General features: G+C 40.5%; 1 long non-coding RNA gene across 1 annotated transcript; it reads right to left on the reverse strand.

Moving 5' to 3' along the window:
* Nucleotides 1-687: 687 nt before the first annotated feature.
* On the reverse strand, nt 688-5,473 carry LOC137151094 (uncharacterized). Its single transcript, XR_010919171.1, has 3 exons — nt 5,398-5,473; nt 1,619-1,749; nt 688-755 (listed from the first exon to the last, which is right to left on the reverse strand). It is a non-coding gene; the product is annotated as an uncharacterized lncRNA (long non-coding RNA).
* Between the last annotated feature and the right edge of the window lie 713 nt (nt 5,474-6,186).

The raw sequence follows: 6,186 nt of genomic DNA on the forward strand, positions 1-6,186 counted from the left end.
AGTTTTTCACTAGGAGGGTGGTGAAGCATTGGAATGGGTTACCTAGAGAGTTGGTGGAATCTCCATCTTTAGAGGTTTTTAAGCTGTGGTTTGACAAAACCCTCGCTGGGTTTATTTAGCTGAGGTTAGTCCTGCTCTGAGCAGGGGATTGGGCTAGATGACCTCCTGAGATCCCTTCCAACTCTATAATTCTATGATTCTATGACTTGGATTAAAATGTTGCAGGACAGCATAGTGTTGAGGTTGAAATGGCACAGGCAATGGGGTTGAATTGAAGAGAAGCAAAAGAGAAATAGCATTTCCCAAAACATCTTGGTAGAATTTGTTCTTAGTTGCAACCACACTTTTGATTTGCGAGTGTATTTCTTTAACTCTGTCTAATTTCCGTCTTTTACTGATCTCAGCAGTTTCAAGCAGGGTAATCACAAGGTGGATAAAAATCAATGATTAAAAAAAACCCACCACAAAACTCAGTTTTAAAATTTAAATTACATACAGTTCTTTTTAAAAATAAACGTATTTAGAACTAAATTTGAAATTATGACAATATATGTATAAGCCTTAATTTACAATAATTTTATTAATAATTTAAATTAAATAAAAAACATTCAACCGGACGTTTTCTGTTAAAGATTTAAAAACGAGTCAAAACCATCAAACTGGTGGAGGTCACCAGCTAAGCACCTGGAACATTTTCTTCATTTCAGTTTAGTCACCTAGTTCGACTCAATGAAAGTTTAGAAATCAGCTGGGACCTGAAAAAAATCAGGAAACTTTGTTTTCCTCTTCCAGTCTATGACTAAAAGGATATCTACCACTTCTAAAATCTTGAAGGGCCTGGTGACAAAAAGCAATCAATTCTCATTTCAATTAACTAATTACTGCTAATACTTCCTTTGTTTAATGTCAGTTAGTTTTAAATCCAAAATATGCTGCGATAGACTTACTTTTTCCATCCATATGTATCCAGGGCATTTAAGGTAGTTTTATTTAAGTAATAAAAATAATTTTTAAATTATGTTTTTGTGCATTTTTGAACTGCATTCCAATTTCCATCTGACTATAACTTGAAACAAATCATATTAAAAATTAATCCAGTAAATAAAAAAGGCTTATTCACAATTTTCTAGCATAATTAAAATATAAAAATTGAAAATCTGAATAATTGTGTGTTAAGCTATATAATTGCTTAAATAAGTGTGTGTGGATATAGTGCATCCTCCTGGTTAGGAAAAAGAACCATCAAATTTAGTGGAAAAGCTATATTGAATTACAAATCAACATGTTTTAATGTTATTACACCCACTGAGAATCAACTTTGCCTTTGGAAAATAACTAGGAAGTATGAATGCAAATCAAGATTAAAATCAATTATTTAAGCAAGATCTCCTGCTTGCTGATTTTAATCACAGTTTTAAAGTAATCCACCCAGAGTAGCCCACAGCATGACGTTACTTATTATTTAATTGGCCATGAAAATAAAAAGAGGAGTCATGAGTCAATTAGCCCACTGTTAAATTCAGTTTCTAGCAAATGTTTCCTGAATCAGCAGGAAGACAAAGAAATAAGCCTCCCAGTATAAAAATCTTAAAAAGAATCAATTTCCACTCCCACTTACCTTCTTTGCCATCAATCCCCTGGAAATCAGCTCATTTTACATTAATCCTATCAGTGGCTTGTCTGTGTGGAAGCATTTTAAAAGAGATGACAAGGTGTTCTGAGTTTGACATTCTGCTTTCTAGAAAGGGCCTTAAAAAAAAAAAAAGTTTGTCTCAAATTATTCTACTCCTGAAAAGGCTGTTCTACCAAACTGAGCACAAATAGCATCTGCAGGGACACTAACTAGATTAAAATTACACAAGTCACCAATCCACATGCTCAAAGGAATGGCATGATCGCCAGAAGCAGGAAGTTATTTTTCCCCAAAGATCTAATATTGCACTATTACAGGAACTAAGCTTTTTTGCCTTTCTCCGAAGTGTCCTGCATTGCCCATGGTCATATCAGAGAGGATCATATACCATTAGTCTATTTCAGCATGGCTGTTGTATAAATACTGAGGCACAATCCTGAAAACACACATAAGCTTAGCTTTATGCATTTTAGTAGTCCCACTGAATTTAAAGGGATTCTAACCCTTTGAAGCATAGACTCACTTATTATGTATTTGTAGAATGTGTAGCACACTGGAGCGTATTCTGATCAGGTTTAGGCCTCTAGGCACTATTGCAATATAAATATTAAAAATAATTAATACATTTACTGGTGAGGGGCTGTCATCTCTGCACAGTCTTGTGAAGTCACAAGTGACCAGTATACAAAGGTTCCAGAGTTCCCTAACTGGGATGTAGTAGTTTTGCTAAGGGAAATTGACTATCCCCACACCAGCTCTGAAGAGGTTAAGATGGCTCAGAAGAAGCCAATTAACCTTATAGGCTGCACCTGGGGGACAGTATAGCTTGACTGAACATGATTAATGGTTGATAAAGTCCAGCTAGGGGAAAAACTGACTGAGGTATAAAGCTGGGAAGTCTGCAGCAGAAAGACTCTACCAGCCACTCTGGGCTTTGGGGAGGGGGAGAGACCCTCTAGGATTCTGGGTCTGAGGTAAGAGTTTACCCAGAATGGAGGGGAAGAAAGCCTGTGGGAGGCAAAGTAGAAAGCAGCTGAGGAAAAGAGGTGTGAGGGCAGAGATGGCTGCTGATTACAGGGTCCTTGGGCCGAAACTCAGAGTAGTGGGTGGACCTGGTTTCTTCTACCAACCACTGAGGAAGTGGCACAAACTGGTGAAGGTGGTATCCAGAGAGGTGGTCTGTCAAGACATCAATATCTCAGGGGGGCTATATAGTGACCTAGCCAGAGGGCTGAGACACACAGAGAGAGAGGGTGTGGAGTGAGCAAATGATGGAAGGGGGCACCAGACCACATGAGAGCTGATTCCCCAGACACAGTCAAGAGGTGGTGCCCCAATGGTGACTGAACCCTGTGACAGTCCACATCAAAGTGTATCAACCTGTGAACAAAATAATCCTTTAAGTGTTACATCATCAGTGTAAGAGACAACATAATAAGAAACAGTGCTTGCTGTACATTAAGGTATTTCTATATTATATTTTTTTGAAGGGGAGAATTGGTGATTGGATTCAGGAGTCATATTTTTAAGAGAACGTGGAGCTTGTGCAAGGCGTCAGCTAGACAGCTTTGACCGTGTGCTTGGCTCTAGGCTAATACATAAAGTCGCAGGACTATTTTCCTGCTGCATCCTGGCAGGCAGACTGGATGAGTCCCATTAATTCCAACCAAGGAATATAAAAGGTTTAGTCTTTCCAAGCCAAGAAGCTTTCCAGGGGAAGGGACAGAGAGGTCCTAGATGGAGAAATCCTAGAAACAGCCAAGTTCAGACCAAGATTCACGTTTGTTCTTATTTAACAATAAAGGAAAACCTCCCAAAGGAGGAAGCTTGGATGATATTCAGCATATGTTTACTTTGCTGGGAGCAGTAGCATGCACACACACTCACTGGCTCACTTGTGTAAACAGCCATCCTCTGCAAGATGTGCCTCAAGTGACTAGAGGATAGCTCATTCTACACATCAGGTCAAATATTTGACACAGCTGCTGTTAGAAATACTCCCTCCCCCCCCTCCCCCTCACCATGTGGACACTTGTCCAGTACACCAAGACCAGCAACTCATTTCACCAGCCATCAGATGGGAATGATTGTTGGTCTCTATTGATTTGCATGGGAATTAAAGTGAAAATGAAAGGATAAGTGATTTGCTGCATTTGACAAATAAAAGTAAATAGAATATGTTTTGCTACATAATTATCTGAGTGTAAATTTGTATCAAATAGTTAATTGAGCTAGATCTTCAGATGGCATAAATTGAAATAGCACCATCATCAATGGAGATACACCAGTTGAAGATCTGGACCACTGAATTTAAATTAAAAATGTAATGATAAAACATCAGACTGAGTTGGTAAAGAACTTATTCTTGGTACTATGCAGCCCCCTAAATAACCCCTCTGAAAGAATTTCAACAACAGAACAAAAGCAAGCAGAGCTGCAGAACTAACATGGCATTTGCAGCTATCACACTGTTTGCTCTGCTTGTATGTTATATACCTTTCTCCTACACTTTATCTGTTGTCTATCTAGGCTGTAACTTCTCCAGGGCAGGGGCTGTCTCTCATAAGTTTGTACAGTGACTAACACCATGGGGCTCTGGTCTCGGTTAGCCGCTAAGGACTGTTGTAATAAACATGATAAATAATAAAATGTAGCATGGGAGAGGCAAAGGTCTGAAGTAAAGTGCCACTAGTGATTGTTGACATTTTAATTACATTAATAGCCTGCTCAGAAAGTACAGTTTGTGTAATTTCATAAAAAGCTCAAATTCATTTTTTTCCAAAATGAGAACAAGTATTTTTTATCCTTAATTGCTGTTCTTTTCTTAAAATCCATATTCTTCCATTGTTTCTTTGATTGGATTTCCAGGAGACTTTTTCCTTTCCAGATACTGTGAATCCAGAGCATGTGAAGCACAGAGCACAGTTTTAAATGATTAGCAAGTTATAAGACTGTAAGTGGCTTTGCAGGCATTCTTTGCCAGTATTCCAATTCTGTCCATCACAATAATTTTAATTTAACATTGTTGTAGATTCTAAGAGCTGGGCTTTATGGGGCTGCTTTTACAGTAGATTGCTCTATTTTATAATTGGTTGTTAGTGTTATTTTAATCACTATAGCCCTATTGACTGTAATTACACAAACTCTACAAGCATATACATAAACATATCGGACATGATTTTCAGAAGGCCTAAATGCCCATAACTGTAACTGAAGTCAGACACTCGGCAGCTCTAAAAATCAGATCCATATAATAAAGGCTTCTACGTAGACAAAATAAGTTTGGAGTCAGTTTATCTTCCCAAAGGGAAATAACCCACTTCTGGAACTGACATGAAGGAGACAGGATCTCAGTTAAGTTTATTTACAGCAGCTACTGATACTTTATAAAATAAAAATATCAGATTAGGCAAAGCACATTTTGCAAGACGCCAGACAAAAACTCGGTCCCAATTTCCATCCAAACTAGTAGACTGTGTGGCTGATGGCCGGCTTCCCTCAGTGGGTCTCGCACCTTCCTGCTTGTAGTGGGCCAGGAAGTTGCCCGTCACCCCGTCTTCCCACAGGGAGGGGGTAGGGACCCGGGCCCACCCACTCCTCCGGGTCCCAGCCCAGGGGCCCTAGAAGAAGCAGCTATGTGCTGCTGGTACTGCTTTCCAGACGGCACACTCTTCCCCTGGGCTAATTTTCCCCCTCCTTCAGTCCTTCTGGCTTCTGGAGCTGGTACCTTCCTCCTCACTGCTCCACCACAGCGCTCTGCTCACCAGCTCGTTCCTCGGCACAGCTCCGTACTCCTACCACCACCGCACCGCACCGCACCGCACCGCACCGCACCGCACCGCACCGCACCGCACCCCTACTTCCTCCAGCTCGTGCACTGTGTGTTTGGGGGGCGGAGCCCTTTTATGGAGCACCTGGCTGATCACTAATCAGCCTCAGCTGCTCCTAATTGCCCCCAGTGGTTCTGAGTGAGTCAGCAGGGAACAAAGCCCGGAGCATTCTGGGGCTCACATATCTCCCATCCAGCACTCTTCTACTGCCTTCTGCCTTCACCATATCACAACTGTTTAACTTGCCGCGCATTCCACTTATATTCATTAAATACTCGTTATGACCAGGAGTATGAGCTGCTCTTCAGAACTAAACACAATCCCCAGTCGCTTGCTTTGATCAATCAAAGCTACTTCTAGGTGGCTTGATACTAGTATTCACAATAACAAAGTACTTTCTGCTTCTCAGGGTATGCTGTGTTACAGTGTGTGGCGCTGGAAATCATTTACGTTTATAAACTGAGGGCCTGAGATTCCATCACAGTAACAAAAAAATTGCCCAGATGACAATGTTTGTGACTCTTTCAGGAGATTCTGCTACATACAAATATAGAATAGAATTTAAAATCACTTGGAGCTAAATCAGGCAGCAAAGAGAAAAAAACCTGATGAGATTCAACAAGGACAAGTACAGAGTCCTGCACTTAGGACAGAAGAATCCCATGCACAGCTGCAGACTGGGGACTGACTGGCTAGGCAGCAGTTCTGCAGAAAAGGGTGTGT

This window comes from Emydura macquarii, unplaced genomic scaffold, assembly GCF_026122565.2.
Source record: "Emydura macquarii macquarii isolate MOO-44397 ecotype Brisbane River unplaced genomic scaffold, CSIRO-AGI_Emac_v2 contig_1043, whole genome shotgun sequence".
In the NCBI taxonomy this organism is placed as follows: Eukaryota; Metazoa; Chordata; order Testudines; family Chelidae; genus Emydura; species Emydura macquarii.